This window comes from Grampus griseus (assembly GCF_964374135.1).
Source record: "Grampus griseus genome assembly, chromosome: 8".
NCBI lineage: Eukaryota > Metazoa > Chordata > Mammalia > Artiodactyla > Delphinidae > Grampus > Grampus griseus.
Genome location: NC_139002.1, coordinates 25,033,844 through 25,051,498, shown reverse-complemented (window position 1 = coordinate 25,051,498; position 17,655 = coordinate 25,033,844). Strand labels below are relative to the sequence as shown.

At 41.4% G+C, this 17,655-nt stretch overlaps 1 pseudogene across 1 annotated transcript in view; it reads left to right on the top strand.

Annotated features, from left to right (window-relative positions):
- Positions 1 to 711: 711 nt before the first annotated feature.
- The window catches only part of LOC309825665 (centrosomal protein of 78 kDa-like), a 48,879-nt pseudogene continuing 31,935 nt past the window's right edge, over positions 712 to 17,655 (top strand). The window contains exons 1-8 of the transcript XR_014298540.1: positions 712 to 1,158; positions 4,499 to 4,673; positions 4,765 to 4,837; positions 5,893 to 5,997; positions 8,020 to 8,188; positions 10,405 to 10,519; positions 12,269 to 12,332; positions 12,621 to 12,729. The product of XR_014298540.1 is annotated as a centrosomal protein of 78 kDa-like (transcript). The remainder of the gene's footprint in view (positions 1,159 to 4,498; positions 4,674 to 4,764; positions 4,838 to 5,892; positions 5,998 to 8,019; positions 8,189 to 10,404; positions 10,520 to 12,268; positions 12,333 to 12,620; positions 12,730 to 17,655) is intronic.

Sequence of the window (17,655 nt, the reverse complement as noted above, 5' to 3'; positions counted from 1 at the left end):
TTTACGTAGGTGGCTGCATCACTGGAGCTACCACAGGCTAACGGCCTCCTTGCAGGGTTAATTTACTAACACCAGTCGTCTGAGTCCTTCCTCTTACTCAGTCACTTCACTTCCTATGCCTCAGTTTCTCTTCTGTAAAGTGGATATTCAGTAGTAAATTCTCTGTGGAGGTGTCAGTACAAAACAAAGTGATTATTAGTAACCACGATCATGTCCTGAATGCATGGAACATGTCACCGTTTGCCAACCACCGTGTCAAGTCAGTAGAAACTACAGAAATTAAGAGCTCTCCGCAGAAATTCACACAGCCGTGCACCAGGTAACGGACCACAGGCAGACGTTCATTCAACTTTTCACGTGTCCCTCACAGAGTGCACGCTCTCTCCTGGGCGGGGCGAGCACAGACACTTATCGGGAGTTTAACTACTTTTAAAATGCGCTGATACAACCATGTCTCACTTTTGTTTGGATGAGTCAGCAAACGCTTTTTGGAAACCCCAAATTCTCCACACCTCCTACCCGTCGCACCGCCCTAGTCTCGGAGCTCCCGCCCCTGCTCCTCAGGCCGCGTCCCCTTGGGAGGCGGGGCTGCGTGGTGACGCACGGCGAGTTCGCTGACGTCCTCGAGCCCCGCCCCCACGGGGCCGCACGCCGGCTTCAATTTCAGCCCGGCGGCGGCGTGGAGGCAGTTGAGGTCGGCGTCAACTGCAGATGTTGCGGGCTGGAGGCGGAGCTGGAGCGCGGCATCAAGGGGCGGGCCTAGCTGGAGCCGGTGGAACTGCGTCTTCTGGCTGCGACGCCGTTCCTGCGCATGCTGCTGGGCTGCAGCCGCCGGGCGGTGGGCGCCCAAGGGGCTGGGAGGCGAGCCGTGGCCCCCAGGCAGATGTGGGCATCGTATCCGCAGCCAGGCCGCGTTCGGGCCATGATCACTCGGTGAAGCTGCGCCGCGACAGAGCGGCCAACTTCTTCTGGCGTTGTGAGGACCTGTGCGCGTTGCAGGATTCGGTGCCTCTGCCCGCCGTGCGCGCCTCCCTGCGGGAGAGCCTGCTGCACTTTAACGCAGACAGCCTCCGCGGGGTTGACTGGGCGCCGCTCCTGAGCACCGTCTGCCCCTGATCTGTATCCAGAGCTTCTTCCAGCCACGGCTTGGCGAGACAGGTTTGTAGTTCCCGCTTCCGTGGTCTCTCGTGTGGGCGCTGTGAAGCGGGGTTTTAGATGGTGCAAGGTGGAGGGTGGGCACTAGAACCGGCAACCAGTGCCCGGGTTTGCGTGCACTAGACGGGGCGTGCGGCCTAGGACTCCTACCAGCTCCGTGACCCCGGCCGAGTGCCCTAAAGCTTCTAGGTCTCAGTGTTGTCATCTGTATCATGGGCTTAACAGGACCCGCTCTCTGTGGCGGTTGCATGGACTCACTGTTAATGCTTGTAGACTCTACAATGTAGAACACTTAGCACAGTTTGGAGCATCGTTAATTGTTCCACAGATGTTACCTGGTCTGTTGAATGACTTTGTCTGGTACAGACCAAAGCGATTAGGAAATTGATATATCCCAGCTTCATTTCCTTTCCGTTAAAACAGGGCTCGGGAAAAAAAATCTTTTTTTCAATAGTCGTATCATATAGTGGAAAGAGCACCGGTGTGAAGGCAGCTTAGGGTTTAAATTCCAGGGTTTATGCTCTCTGTGGCCTGGGCAGGTTACTTTTGCACTACAATCCCACTTGTAAAATGACATTAAAAACCACTCTTTCTGTGGGTTCTTAGAATTAATTAAGCAGGTTATGTGTGTAAAGTATCCTGGCACTTGAATGAGTTGTCAGAACCAAGGGCTGCTGGAGACGATGCTTCTGCCCTAGGTAATCTCCCCTTCTACTGGGCGGCAGGTAAACACAAGCACAGTAGTCAGTACTCTGGAAGATGTGAGTTCTGGTGCTACAGAACACAGAATCTTTTTTTTTTTAATTTAATTTTTATTTTATTTTGGAGTATAGTTGATTTACAATATTGTGTTAGTTTCAGGTGTACAGAAAAGTGATTCACTTATACATATATCCATTCTTTTTTTTTTTTTTTTTTTTTTGCTGTACACGGGCCTCTCACTGTTGTGGCCTCTCCCGTTGCGGAGCACAGGCTCCGGACGCACAGGCCCAGCGGCCATGGCTCACGGGCCCAGCTGCTCCGCAGCATGTGGGATCCTCCCGGACCGGGGCACGAACCCGCGTCCCTTGCATCAGCTGGCGGACTCTCAACCACTGCGCCACCAGAGAAGCCCCTATATCCATTCTTTTTCAGATTCTTTTCCCATACAGGTTGTTACAGGATACGCAGTAGAGTTCCCTGTGTTATGCAGTAGGTCCTTGTTGATTATCTATTTTATATATAGTCGTGTGTATATGTTAATTCCCAAACTCCTAATTTATCCCTCCCCCCCCACCTTTCCCCTTTGCAGAGCACAGAATCTTGGAAGGGAAAGTTCAGGGTAGGCTTCCTGGAGGAGGTGCCATCCTTTCTAAGGATATGTAGAAGCTCCTGGGGTGGCAGGAGGGAGCAGTGTGTGTCAGAGTTTGAGAAATTGTAAGAAAATATGGCAAAACTGAGGTACAGAACTGGAACTCAGGTTTTTGGGAAAGAAATGAGAGTTGATACTGGAAACCTAGTGGGGACAAACAGAAAGGGGCCTTGTTTGTCATGTCAGAACTTTGGATGTTTATCCTGAAGGCTGTGGGAAACACCAAAGAACAGTGAAATGGGATTCTGGTTTAGAGGCTCACTCAGACCTCCATGTGCAAGGCAGTTGATTGGGTGCAGGGTGAATTGTAATCTAAGTGTCACACTTAAGTTATAAAAGGTGGGACTGGATTTTGCACATCTGAGAGAGAATGGGTGAGGCCTGGTGACCAGTTAGAAAAGGGAGGGCAGCAAGCGTGGGTGACAGTTTACAGCTGCATCTTTTTGTGAGATACAGAGCACAGTAGAAAGGGAATGGAGGTGGCGAGAGGATCTTACTTAATCTTCAGTGCTTTAGAGGGGCCTGATAGACAGGTCTGGACCCAAGGTACAGACCTGGGCTTTTGGTGGGGACAGGTGTTTGAAGGCATGGTAGAGACTTAGGTTATCCACAAGAAGGTCCAAAGAATCATAGGTCTGAGAGTTTTTTAAGTGGGTATATTTGAGGATGTTTATAAGGTGAGAGAAAGTAGCCAGCAGAGGAAGGTTGTGAAGATCTAGGAGAGGAAACGATTGTTCATTTGTTTTCAAAAAGCTGAATACTTATCGTGTGCCTGGCCCTTTTCTAGGATCTGGGGTTCACATCATCTGTTATCTCTTCTGCAAGGACAGTTCAACTCATCCCCTGGTGAAGAGAAGTCAGATTATTCTTTGCATCCCATTCAGGTGTAAGAACTGTTCTGTATCTCTGAAGGGACTTTACTTAACCAGAGTAATAAGTTAGAAATCAAAAGAAATTAGAGCTGGAAGGGACCTTAAAGGCCACTGTACTTAATTTTGCCTAATGTTTTACATTGAATGTAAGAAAAATTTATTGCAGAGCCCATTCTCTTCAGAGTTCCTTCACTGAACCTTCTTTATGTCTTGCATCCAGTGGGTCTAGCTTGTGATTTTGACCTCCTCCTAAATTTGCTTCTTCATCCATATTACATTTTGCCTGGCAGAAACTATGGCAGAAGCTCCTGGGTGGTTTCACAGCTCCTGGGCTCAGTTCCTCTAAGTTCATCTGCCTACTCGGGTTGAGTGATCTGCTAACATGAAAAGATACCCTAAAATAATGCTGCTAATGGCTTGCCCACACAGAGTTAGTGTACACTAGCCGCCCAGCGTGTGCTCTGCACGGAGGCATGAGTCTGAACTGTGCTTGGCCCAGCCTCATGGGGCTCTTTGGCCCTGAGGAAGGGGAGCTTTTTGTGATCACTCCCTTTATCTAATTGGTCCTTCAGCAGCGGGGCGCCTTTTTCTAATCAGCGGAGGCACCCTTACTCAGCCAGTGGTAGCCCCAGGCCTCATCACCTGTGGGATACAAGCCATGCTCTCTCCCAGGCTTGCTTCGGCCAACATCTCTATTTTCATTTATGTCTCTTCTCACACTGGGACCCCTGGCCTTTAGTCATCCCCACCTGCAGTATTTACAGTGTGCAGCAGTTGTTAGGCTTGAGTGTCTTTGCACAGGTGCTCCCTCTGCAGTTAAGGCACTTCCTCCTCCAACTCTGCGTAGTCTCATCTTTCTAGATTGTACTTCAGGGTTATCATGAAGCCGTCACTTAATATAACTTTTTACCTCCATAGGAACCTCTGTGCATAAAGGTTATGGTTCTTTATCTCATGTGATTGAAATTTTTAGTTTATACATGTCCCTCCTTAATGAAGGCGTTAAGGGCAGGAGTCGTTTCTAATCCTTAGCAGAGCAGATGCTTTTTTTTTTAGATGCTTTTTAATGATGATAAAATGTATAGTTTAAATCACTCATTTTACAATAATTTTGCTTTAGGTTCTGGCAGAAATAAAGTTTACAGAAGTCGTGTTCCTGCGATAAGAAATAAAGATGTGACCTTCCAGTTGTGTAAAGCTCTTAAATGTTGTGTAAGTGTGTCGGGTGCACTAAGGAACCTGGAGCTAAGTGGGCTAGTTCTGAGAGAGAGAGAGACTTAACTATGTTAACAAAGGTAAGCCTTCACTGTGTCCTGCCAACATTTGATAGTTGCTTTTGGGGCAAACTAAACCAGTAAAATTTTAAACTCTTCCTCCACATTAAAGGGATTGAATAGATTGGCCACTTTGGTGCACCTGTGTCCTGCGAATTGTCCAATTGGAGTTGGAGGTTTAGAAAGTGAGGTTCAATCTTGTTTAAGTCTCTTCCCATCAGGCTGGTTTCATGATTTCCTACACACCATGTTACTTCCTGTCTACCTTTTCTTGGTGTTGTTCATGCCTGGATTGTCTCCTATACCTGCTCAAACCTTGGTCCATTCTCACTTGTACCATGAAAGTTTGTCATGCTGGATACTGTCACAACTAATTTTACTTAAGTTTATGTTAAGCCACAAACCGCACATTTTGTATATTTTCTGTTTTTTTGTGTTCGTCTATATTTTTATGGTTTCTCTTCAAGAAGTATTATGGGAAGGGAAATAGCAAGATGTAAAGAGCAAAAAAGTCATCATTCTCTTTAAATTGTTAGAACATCTATCTGCAATCATAATTATGATGCACTGTGGTATGTGTTAAAATAGGAAATATATGTAACGTCCCATAGGAGCAGCATACTCAGTGGTGTTAGTAGGGGTGTGTCATGGAAGTAATCACAAAGCAGGTGACTGTTGGTTGGGGTCCTGAAACATTAGTGTGTGTTCCCTGTGTCCAGTAGCAGTCTGGAGGGGTCAGGAAGCCTGCCTTTCAATTTGAGGGAACAGAGGGTTTGAGGTCCTCTCTCTTATATTGCTCTAGTATACTGCATAGCACCTAATAAAATACTGGGTTTATAGTTGACGTTTAAATCGCTGATTGATAATCAAGATTGGGGTGTATCTTTAGAAATGAAAATAGGAAGAATCTTATGCTTTTTCTTTTTTTCTTTTTTTTCCTATATCTGAAAAGGTATGTAGTACTTTGCTGAGTGGTTGGGAATAAAGTTTGCAGTATTCAGTGTATTCAGTTTTAGTATCTAAATAGAATTAATCTGTTGCTGTAAACTGGAATAACACTTTGTTACTGACAAGTTTTAGAATGCATCTGTTCGTCAATTACCTGTTTGGGAAGATTGTAATTAATGATTTTAAGAATGTGGCTATAAACCTCCAATTGAAGAAAAGCAAATAAGTTAAGATTGACAGATGTATAGGCTCTTCATCTTATTGTGTGTGTGGTTTGTTTTTTTCCCTTTAGTTATTTGTCAAGGTATAAAGAATTCTATCACACTTAAGTTAAGTAAACTTCACGGGGTGTAATCTGACATGGCAAGGAGCAGATCACATGGCCTAGATCTTAAAGGTGATTTTATGTTTAAACTTTCATGAAAACATGTGATTGAAGCACATTAATATATTGATATAGATGGCAGTTAATTTTTGTCTTTTGATACATGTGAGTGCAGCTTTCATTTTGCTAAAAGAATATGACCAGTTTTCAGTTTTGGATTCTACCATTTAGTAAAGACAGTCCACTTAATTTTAGAAATAAGAGATTTAATATATAATACATAATAATACTTTTATGTATTTTTAGTTACTGAAAACATTTATTGTAATACTGTGAAGAAACTATGCCATTATAGTCTTCAAGACTTAAATAAATCAAGTGTTTATTAGCTGCTGTAGTTTTTAAACTAATAAAAATCAGTACATCAGCAACTTGTAAATATAGTTTTTAAAATAATGCCTTAACAACTTTACAGTGGTTATAATTACTATATTTCAGCCTAACGTTATTTAATAATTTGACATGAAGCCTTTTTAACAGTTCGCTGGTGCAGATCAGAGATAGGTAAACTATGGCTGGTGGGCCAGATCTAGCCCGTCACCTGGTTTTGTAAAGAAAGTTTTTTTGGAACATAGTCACACCCATTGTTTACATGGTAGTTATGGCTACTTTCACCCTACGCCGGTGGGGTAGAGTAGTTGCAACAGAAACTGTAAAGCCCACAAATCTGGAAATGTTTAAATTTAGATTTTAAAAATTGAAAAATTCTTTGAACCTATACAGGGCAAGTCCATTGACCCCTGAGGTAGAAAACAGTCAAGAACTTGGGTGCCGAAGCCAAATGGCCTAGGTTCAAATTCCCTTTCTCCCATTTCATAGCTAGTGACCATGGGCAAATCACTTAACCTCTATGCCTCATTATGAGGTTTAAATGAACTCATTTGTATAAATAGTGCTTGGCACATACTAAGCACTGTGTAAGTGATTGCTGTTGATTCTGCTTGGAGCTTTTATAAGTTATTGTTAATAGAAAAATGACACTAATGATTTTCCTTTTAGAGTGTCAAAGGCACTTTGAGTCTTTTATTTTTTCAAGAATGTAATAAGACTTTTTTCATTTACAGTCAGTGTTCCCTGTTACCAAAATTTACTTTATGAATATAAAGAATTGAATGTCTTTAAGACAGTACTTGTGCTTAGATGTCAAACCATTATCTTCCCAAGGCACATCAAACTGGCTCTGCATAGTCCAGGCCTCTAAAGCTTGTGTGCATACCCTAGGTATCATGTGTATCCATTTTGTAAATATAGTTTTTAAAATAATGCTTGGGACTTCCCTGGCCGTCCAGCAGTTAAGACTATGCACTCCCAATGCAGGGGGCTTGGGTTCGATCCCTGCTCAAGGAACTAGATGCCACATGCATGCCGTAACTAAGAGCCCACATGCCACAACTAAAAGGTCTGGCATGCAGCAACTAAAGACCCGGCACAGCCAAACAAACAAACAAACAAATAAATAAATAAATAATTTTTTTAAAAAATAAGTAAAATAAAATAATGCCTTAGGAGTTAGGAAAAGAAAATATTAGAACGTTTTTACCTTTGTATTATTTTTTAAAAATCTGTGTAGTTTATAATGTACATAAATTATATGTATGGAACTTTGTGTATATGATTTGTTAATAAATAAGATGCATATTAAAAAGTTTTCTTATGGTTTGCGCAGTCAGGTGTTTGGAGGCCATTGGAGGACAGAATGGTGAAATCAGCAAAGATAGAATTTAGAACCAATTCCCTGACTTAGAACATAATGAAAATAATTCATAGACTGTAATTGAGTTGTCCAACTTCACATAAGTGTTCAAAAACAGGACATCCAGTGGCTAGAATCTAATCACTGACCGACTAGAATCTGGGTCACTGGACTCGAAAAACCAGAACTGACTGTTTAATTTCTCAGGTTGATGCTCCTGGCATATATGCTTGATATGTGTGTGTGTAAATCTCTGACATAATAAGCCATACTCAGTAGGCACACCCTGTTTCCTTATTCAAGCATCTTAATTTCATCCCATTAAATCTTTGAAATATCAGACTATCAGAAGGCACGAAGAAACCTGGGCTGAGAGTCTTCTTTCCAGGAGACCTGATCTTGACTCTATGGCTGGTTTGAGGCGCATCACTCTGAACTGCAACACACTCATTGGTGACCTGGGTGCCAGTGCTGTGGCAGAATCTCTTAGTGAGGATTTATGGCTTAGAGGTAAATTCTAAAATTGAAAATATTGAATTTTTAATATGATATATGCTTAGCTTTTGGCATGATACTGTTGTGATAGGAATTTTTTTAAGCCTCATTTTTCTGATAGCTTTTATGTTGCTTTTAAACTTTCTCTAAGAGTTGCATATATTCTTTACAGAAAATACAGAGTAACAAGAGAACAATTACCTATAATCTTAATACCCAGACATAATCACTGTTCATTTTGGTGTATATACTTTCAGTCTTTTTTTTTCTATAAATATATTTGTACACTTAGGGATTACAAAAATAGAATTGTAGTATACTTGCTATTTCATATTCCTGCTTTTTTCACTTAATGATGTATCATGTAGTATTCCATCGTATTGATGTCCCATAGTTTAATCAATTCTTTGCAATTAGATTTAGACAGTTTATTTTTCCCTGTCAGAAACAATGTGAATACATTGTATATACATCTCTGTGTCCATCGGGATTACTTCTGTAGAATAAGGTACTAGAAGTGGAATGACTAAGTGTGACATATTTTTAAGACTTTTCATACACATTGCCAAATTACCACCCAGAAATGCTATGCCAATTTGTAGTCCACCCCAACAGTGGATGTGAAGCCTGCCTCTCACAAACACTGGCTTGTAGCACTTTTAAAAACTGTAAAACTACAAAAATGAGTACCTCTCCCTTTTTTATGCAAGTAGGATTACTCCAAATTTTGTAACTTTTTTCAGTTAATTTAGTATGAGCATCTTAGCAAGTCAGTAAATTTGCATCTACTGCATCATTTTTTGTGACTGTTCAGTGTTCCATTATATGAATATGCCACAGTACACATAGCTTATCCATTCTTGTATATAAGCTATGTCCAGTTTTTCAGTTACAAATAGTACTCTGATATATATCCTTACCTATATCTCTATTTCTTTTGGTTAAATTCTTAGAAAGAGAGTTGTTGGATCAAAAGGGTATAGACTTTTTTTTTTTTTTGGTATGTGGGCCTCTCACCGCTGTGGCCTCTCCCGTTGCGAAGCACAGGCTCCGGACGCGCAGGCTCAGCGGCCATGGCCCACGGGCCCAGCCGCTCCACGGTATGTGGGATCTTCCCGGACCGGGGCACGAACCCGCGTCCCCTGCATCGGCAGGCGGATTCTCAACCACTGCGCCACCAGGGAAGCCCGGGTATAGACTTTTTAAAGGCTTTTATTACAGAGTCTTGGCTTAATCTGATAGGAGAATAACCACATGTTGTTTTAGTTTGTATTCCTTTGATTTACTGGTGAGGTTTACTGGCTGTTTGTATTAATTTGGCTAGTTGGTTAATTATACCCTGTGTCCATTCTTCTGTAGTGAGAGTTTGTAAGGGTTGTATCATATCCTGTCAGATCCATATGTCTGACTTTCTATTTCCGTGTGTCGTGGGGTGTTGAAAGACTCCAGTTATTTTAATGTGATGGTCCACACAACACTTAAAAAAAAAAACTCATGGTAGTTTCCTTTCATGTAATATTTTTTAACATTTTTTAACATTTGTGATGATCCCTTTTGTTTAAATGAGTGTTGCTCAGCCCCAGAACGACTAGAATTCATGATCATTTGTTCTGATTTTTGTCTGACCTTTTACGGAGAGAGTTCTTGACCATCATACTTTCATGATAGGTTTTTAGTATGTATTCTCTATTCACACATTCTTCGAATTTATTATTATTTGTATCCTCTTAGACTTGTCTTTTTTGTTCTAAAACTAACAGTTATTACATTTCTTCTATTTTTGTTTTCCCCTTTTAACTAGTTTCATGTGTGATTTGGAGCTCAAGATCACGATCAAAAGAATGCAGTGCATTTCTGAGCTCCACCAGTTTTTGCTTGTAAGGTTTACACTGCCACTGCCGCCGTTGCTAATTATGAACTGAGATTCATTTTGTGATGTTTTTTGCTCATAGGTTATATACAGTAATTCTTCAGTTCTGTAATTGTAAAATATGTTGGATGATTTATTGGTACTAAAGGCAGGGTTATCATTGCACATCCAAGAAGAGGTTTTTAAATTGGATTATGCATTATGTGTGTGCATATATGTTTCTGTTTTTTTCCATACCCAAAATTACAAACCTGCCATGACTTGTCTTGTGCAGGACTCTTCCACACGTGAGAAAATGAGAGTTGTCTCTATGTTAAATCTGTATAGAGTTAGCAAGTGACCTTTTGTCTTTTATCAACAGCACTTGATCTGCAGCAGTGTGGCCTCACCAATGAAGGAGCGAAGGCTTTACTAAAGACCCTTGAAACCAAATAGAGCTCTGCTCATTCTGGATATAAGAAAAAATCCACTTGTTGGTATGCGGTCACTTTTTTTAATTGATAAACACATAGCAAAACAAAAAGAATTTGTTCACATATTGACAATTTTTAAAACTTAGTGTGTTTAACTTTCCTCATCGTATACAATTGTCCCAATTGTCCCTTGAACAACTTGGGGGTTAGGGGTGCAGACCCCTACGCAGTTGAAAATCTGGGTATAAGTTTATCGTCAGTGGTTCCACATCTGTGGATTCAACCAACCTTGGATCGTGTAGGACTATAGTACATATTTACTGAAAAATATCCATGTGTCAGTGGACCCGCGAGGGTCAAACCCATGTTGTCAAGCATCAACTGTACTTTTCTAATGTTGCACTCCCTTATGTTTTTAGCAGACAATGTACTAATTAAAGTGAGTTATACTTGTAAATTGTTCTTATCTCTACTCTGAATAGAGGTGAACCTAGATACTAAGCCTGCTTCCACCAAGAGCATTATTTCCTTCTTGTGCAACCTCTGAATTTTTGCAAGGAATACTTTATTCATTTGTCAGTTTCACAAGTAATTTTTTTAATACCTTCTGTGTGCCAGATACGGGTTTAGGCACTAGGGATAAAGCAGTGAACCAGACAGACAAAAGTCTTGCCCTCATGGAGCTTACATTCTAATGAAGTAGTTCAGATAGAAATGAGTAAAGAGATAAGTAATATAATTTTAGACAGTAGGAAGTGGAAAAATACCTTAATGTAAGGAGAGTGGGGGGGGCAGGTAGGACTCCATTGGATAAGTTTGTTAGGGGACAGCTTCACTGGAGAAGTGGCATTTGAATGGAGACCTGAATGAAGAGAGGAGCAAGCCATGGAATAACTGGAGTAAGCACATTCCAGGACAAGGCGGCAATGCATATGCAGTCATGTAGGTGGGTGGAGTATTTAAGGGAAAGCAAGGAGGCCAACATGGCCAGAGTACTGAGTGAAGAAGAGTGTGGTATGACATGAGGTCAAGGAGCTAGCCAGGGGTCTGCTTTTGTAAAGTCTTGAAGGCTGGAGTAAAGATGTGGATTATTCTAAACGAGTAGAAGGTTTTGAAGTGGAAAAAGGCATGATCCAAATAGTACCTCAATAAGGTGACCTGGTATAGAGAATAGACTTGGGGGGATAAAGAAGAGAAACAGGGAGACCAGTTAGGAGACTCTCACAGTGGTCCAAATAAAGAGATGTTTATGGACTAGCTTAGGTTGGAAGTTTGGACCAAGTGAAAAGCAGTTTAATTCAGGTTGTGTTTTGAGGGTGTAGCTAACAAGACTTGCAGATAGATTAGATGTGGGGTATGAAGGAAATAGTAACAAGGAGACAAGTCGTTGATGATTATGTGTGCAACTGGGTGGTATCACATAGAAGAAGGGGGCTGATGGGGAGCAGCTTTTGAGGGAATATCAGGACTTTGGTTTGTTATCTTGGATGCCCTTTAGGTATCTAAGTGTCTGGACAGTGCTCAGACTACTTTCTATCCAAAGGTGTCCAAAGCCTCTTTAGATGCAAAATGTTTAAAGTTGACCTTTGCTGCTGCCAAAATAGTAGCCACTGGGGCAGTCTGCAAGGTGGCATCTTAGGTTTCTGAGGAAGAAATTAGAATACACAAAGGGGGAAATAAGTGTATAATTACATAATATAGATTTCATATTTAATTTTATGGGAAAAGCAGTAATTAGTTGGCTTTTGGTTTTAAATGGAAATAGCCACTCATTGGGAAATAATTACTCTAACTTCAATTTATTTTATCTAGATCATTCTGTGATAAAAGCAGTTATCAAAAAAGTCCTCCAGATGGAAGGAGTGCCAAGTCAGAGGTATATAACATGTTTTAGTTCTTTCGGAAGAATTTCTCTTTAATGGCTTGTTTTTTTTCTTTCTTAAAAGAATATTATCAAGGTACTTTCTGCCATCTTAAAACTAAGTTTTTAGTCACATGAAATGGCTTTTCTGTTTTTGAAAATGTTGTGTGATGCTTTAATTTAGGTTCCCAGAAATGCAGATTGAAAACCTTTATTAACTTAAAGTATCTTAATTTCCAATGAAGATCAAACCCTCATAGATTACCTGTGACTTAAATGGCATATTTATTATTTCTCTCTCAGTACCGGTGGATAACTTCTCCATCGGTGAAGGAACCATCTAAAGCTGCTAGACAGAAAAAGAGAACTATAATTTTGGGAAGTGGTCGAAAAAAAGCTACTATTAGAATTGGTAACTTTTTCTTTTTTTTAATGCTACTAGAACTTATACCCCTTATGTTTTCCGATGTGCTAAAATTAAAATAGCCTTAACAGTTAATTATTTCCTTAATGGTAGCTGTTAATATTATTTGTGGTTCTTATGGAACACATCTAGGATGTTCCTGACACATAGTGTTTAATATGTATTAGATATTAATGATATTAATTTTAATATGATAAAGCTGTTGAAGTGATCAAATCCATATCTGAGGTCACCTTTTCTCACTTTCATGGGGATCCAGGCCTTAGGAAAGAGAGGGAAGCATGTGATGTGTCTAGTGACAACCCCAAAATAAAATAAAATATGCAGAGCCCTTGGCGCTTTACAGATATTAATACATTTTATTATCTTCACAACCCTGTGAACAGACAGTGTTTTACAGCAGCGCAGACAGGTTAGGGTCATGTGCAGCAGGGAAGTGGGATCAGGCAGGATAAGAACATGGGGAGAGTCGGGGGACTGGTTCCAGAGCCTTTAGTAAGGAGACAATAAAAATCACAGATGATAATGACTGTTTTTTCAAAATGCAGGAATCAGTGGAAAAACTAGAAATGATCATGTTCAGAATTGTGATCGGTTATGTCTAAATATGTAAAAGTCAGTTACTTTCCCATTCTCCAGAAATAACAATAAAAAACAAGGAAAGATCCCATACGCAGTAGTCACAAAAATTAGTAAATATCTAGAAGTCAGTTCAGTGTTCGCCTGAAAAAGTTAGTGCAGAAGGATAGATGAAACATTTTAAACATATATGTTAACATTAATAAAATGTAATGTTAACATATGAACTATCAACATATAAAGCCACTGGCAGGGGGAAAGACAGATTGGTGGAAAAGTCCAGCAACTGGTCCATGTTTACTTGAGAATTGCATTTTAAATTAGACAATTTTAAAGTCTGACCTGACTTTTTGTCTAATTGACTGATTGAAGCATTGATAATTCATTTAAACAGAAATTAGATATTTGCATCACAGCATACACAGACCCTCCGCAGTCTGCAGTCCTGCCCCCAGCCAGGCACCCAGCACCCCAGATGCTGCAGAGAACTTGCTGGGGTCCCCCATGCCTTGGCAGAGACAGTTCTCTGCCAGATGCCCTTCCTTCGTCTCCCCTGTCCTGACCCCTCCCACCTCCCTTCCTCTGAAACCTTCAACCTTCTCTCTGTCAGAGTTACTTGCTCAGCTCTGTGCTTCCACAGCGCTTGTCCTGTGGAATTTGAATTCCCTCCACAGCCGTCTTGCTAGGTTGGGAGCAGCCAATTCCCCTTCATCTTTTTCTTCCTTCCCTCAGCCCCACACCAGGGACACTCTCGGGCACCGTGCAAATTTAATCTTCAGTTTCTACTTGTTACGACATTGTTGCTGTCATGGTACCACCTACGTTCACAGTAGTATGGATAAATGTCGGGGGGACGACTGTAAATACAGATTCTTTGTAAATCCAGGTTTCTAATTCTTCCCCTTTTTAATATTTTTCCCCTTAAATCACGTGTCCGTTTTGCTGCTCCAGCTCTATAATTGGACTGCCGCCTGGGGAACCTGAGGCAGCAGAATATCAAAGAGGGTAGACACTAAATTTTTAATGTAAATGTCAACCAGGATACCTACTACCTGTGCAAAGGGGGTCCCAGAATTCAGGCTCAAAGCCTATTACCAGATACCTGGTTTCCCTACTTGTGTCTCTTCTGTCTGTCAATGTGCACTTGACTCCTATCAACTTTAACAGGAATTATGTGTGTGCCCTGAGGGACGAGCATAGCTTTTAATGGGGACTTCCTCACACTGCTTTTCTTTGTTGTTTACTTTTAATGAATCCCACCCTGTAGAAGTGGAAGAATAAAACAAGATGTGCTTGAGAAAATGGAGAGAGTTATTACATATTTTCCTTGTAATCCAGAATAGCATGTCAGCTCTTCTTCTGTTTGTCTCCTTTGGTTGTCAGTGGAAGATAATTTTGGCTTACTTTCCAAATCAGAAACTGAAGTCCAATACTAACGTATCCTAGATGAAACTTGACCCATTCATTTTTGAGAGTCTGTATGAGCCCTGTGCAAGGTGCTGAGAATAAAAAGACAAATTTATTGACTTCAGTAGATATTTACATAGCATTGAATGTGTTCCAGATGCTGTTCTGAATTTTATCAGTTATCTACTTTTGCATCATAGAACACTTCAAGACAGTGACTTAAAACCACAGCCATTTCTTTTGCTCAGGATTCTTTTCAGTCAGCAGGTCAGGCTGGGCTCAGTGGGGTGGTTTTTTCTGCTGGTCTCATCTGAGATCACTTATTCAACCAAAGTCATCTGGTGATCCACCTAGAGTCTAAATGGCCCCCCTCATCTGTCTGGCAGCTGGTGCTGGCTGTGGGCTGGGCCTGTTATTTCCAGCAGGCTAGCTCGGGCTTGCTTACATGGCAGTGATGTTTTAAGAGGGCAGGTATAGAAGCTGCATACCCCTTGAGGCCTCAGCTTGGAAGTTGCACAGCGTCACTCTTGTTGCAGTCTCTTGGTCAAAGCAAGTCCACAAGGCCAGCCCAGATTCAAAAGGTGTGGAGCACTACAACCCACCTCTTGCTGGGAGGGCTGCAGAGAATTTGTGGCCATTTAGTCCTCATATCAGAGAGGCACAACAGAGAGATTTAGTAACCTGTTCAAGGTCACACAGCTTGGAACAGTACAGTGTTTTAAGTGCTTTGAAAGCTGCTGCTCATTATTTTTAAATCTTACAGCCACTATTTGGACCAACTTATTTTTTTTCTCTGCAGCCTTGTAGAGAAAAGGCCTCATTCACATTGCTGTGTGGCTGCCATGGGTTGGAAGTTTCATATATGTTGTACCACTGAACTGTCATGACTAGTATGAAATGGAGATATTATTATTATTCCCAATGTTCAGATGAGGAAACTGAGACTTTTGGAAATTAAGTATGAGTCATATAAGAGAATGTTAACTCACTGTTCCATATGCAAGAGTAGTCTCCCTAAGTAAATTATAAATGTCCTGGCACAGATCTTTTTTTTAATCTCTTGTTTGCATCTAGAAAATGGTTTTTAAAACTTTTCTGTTGCTTTGTTAATGGCAGTTGCACATTGCAGAAAAATAGCTGGAACAAAAGACATGTTTTTCAGATGTCCAGTGGAGCCCCCAATAGAAGCAGGATGAATATTCCATTCTGCATTGGCAACACCAAAGGAGATAATGCTTTAGAAAAAAGATTTCTCGACAAAGCTCTTGAACTCAATATCATCTCCCAGAAAGGGCATAGGTGGTGAGTACTTGTCCCATCCAGAAGCTTGTCAGAGAATTGGTTTAGTTTTCAGACACTGAAGGAAACACATCTAGGAGCCTGCCCATCCTGGAGTAGCAGTTATTGTAACTAGTTGGGAAAGACCATTTGTTACGGGAGTTCTCCTGCTGCTGCTTACAGACCCCTTAGCACGATTCCACGGCCGAGAGCATGGTGGGGCCACACCTTCTAGGAGCTTTGGTCAAAATTTCCTTTGAAAATCTGCTCTGACAGCACAAAGGGTGCCATCCCAGCTCTGGTGCAGCTGGCACAGCCTGTTCAGTGTAAGAACAGACACTGTTGCTCCCCCGAACGTCAGAGAGAGTAGTTAATTCTGTCAGCTCCATGAAAGATGTACGTTCTCACGCATGAGAATAGCTGCCTGCTCCCTGCCCCCTGCACAGCAGGCTCATCGAAGAGTTGAGCTAACCTAGGTTCCATGTGAGCGTGACGGTCCTTCACTGCGTTGGAAAGGAATTTTCTAATGACTGAGATGTGTGACGCTCCTGGCCACCTGCGGGGGCTTTCAGGTGGAAGGGTGGACACGATGGCCTCAGGTGCCGTGACTCTCGCAGGAACTGGTGACGGGAAGGAGGGTCGCCTTGATGCTCAACCAGATGCTTCTGTTCTTAACGGCTGCATTGGTGGTTCTTCTGGGTCCGTGGGAGTCATTTGGGCCTCTCTGTATAATGCTGTCACCATCGAAGATGTCCAGAAGCTGGCAGCCTTCATGAAGCATTTTTTGGAGATGCACCAGCTATGAGCACAGCCTAACCAATATACACTCTGCCCTTGAACAATGTACAAAATTGAAAGTCACTTGGGCATGGCTAAAAAAACTAAAGAAACACAGTATTTTTCTCGAATGAACATGCTTATGATAGATTTTCTTCTTTTTTCAGAGAACGGCAAAACATCCACAGCTATCCCAAGCTGTTGAAACTTAACCTTAATTCTGACTTGAACTGGAAGCTTTTAAAAAGTCTTCTCTTGCTTTTCTACCAAATTCCAGCTACTGTAGTCTTTGCTGCTACTTTTTCTGCCTAGATCTCATATTCAAAGCTGCCTATGGGTTTAATTATATGCAAATTGCAGGTTATTATTTCTAGAGACACACAGACACACAGCATGGAGGGTGGGTGGGGTCCTCTAGGTGCTGAATTTTGATCCTTTGCAAGATGACAGCAGTGGGGTCTTCTGAATTCTTTCTTTATACGGTTATTCTCATAAAGCGATAAAAGTGACATATGTTTATCTAGCAAGGTCTGTTTTTAACCCCAAATACTTTATATCTGTATGCATTTATATCTCTGTGCCTTTATATTTCTAATAATACGGTTCTTGTTGGTATATGTTGAGACTTTGAGAATTTGTTAGGATCCCTGACCTTGTGCATTAGAGTGTTACGTTCTCAACTATTGTGTGCCTCCCCTTCCCCCTCCCCTTTCCCTTTTTAAGCTGCTTCACAAGATTTGGAAGCTCCCTGATTCACCACTACTTTCCTTTCAGTGGGTAGAAGAACAGTTGATTGATTGGTTGGTTGGTTTTGTTTTTCAGTTATGCTGTTAAACTAAAAATCTGTGTTAACTTCCCTTACCGTTTGTTCAC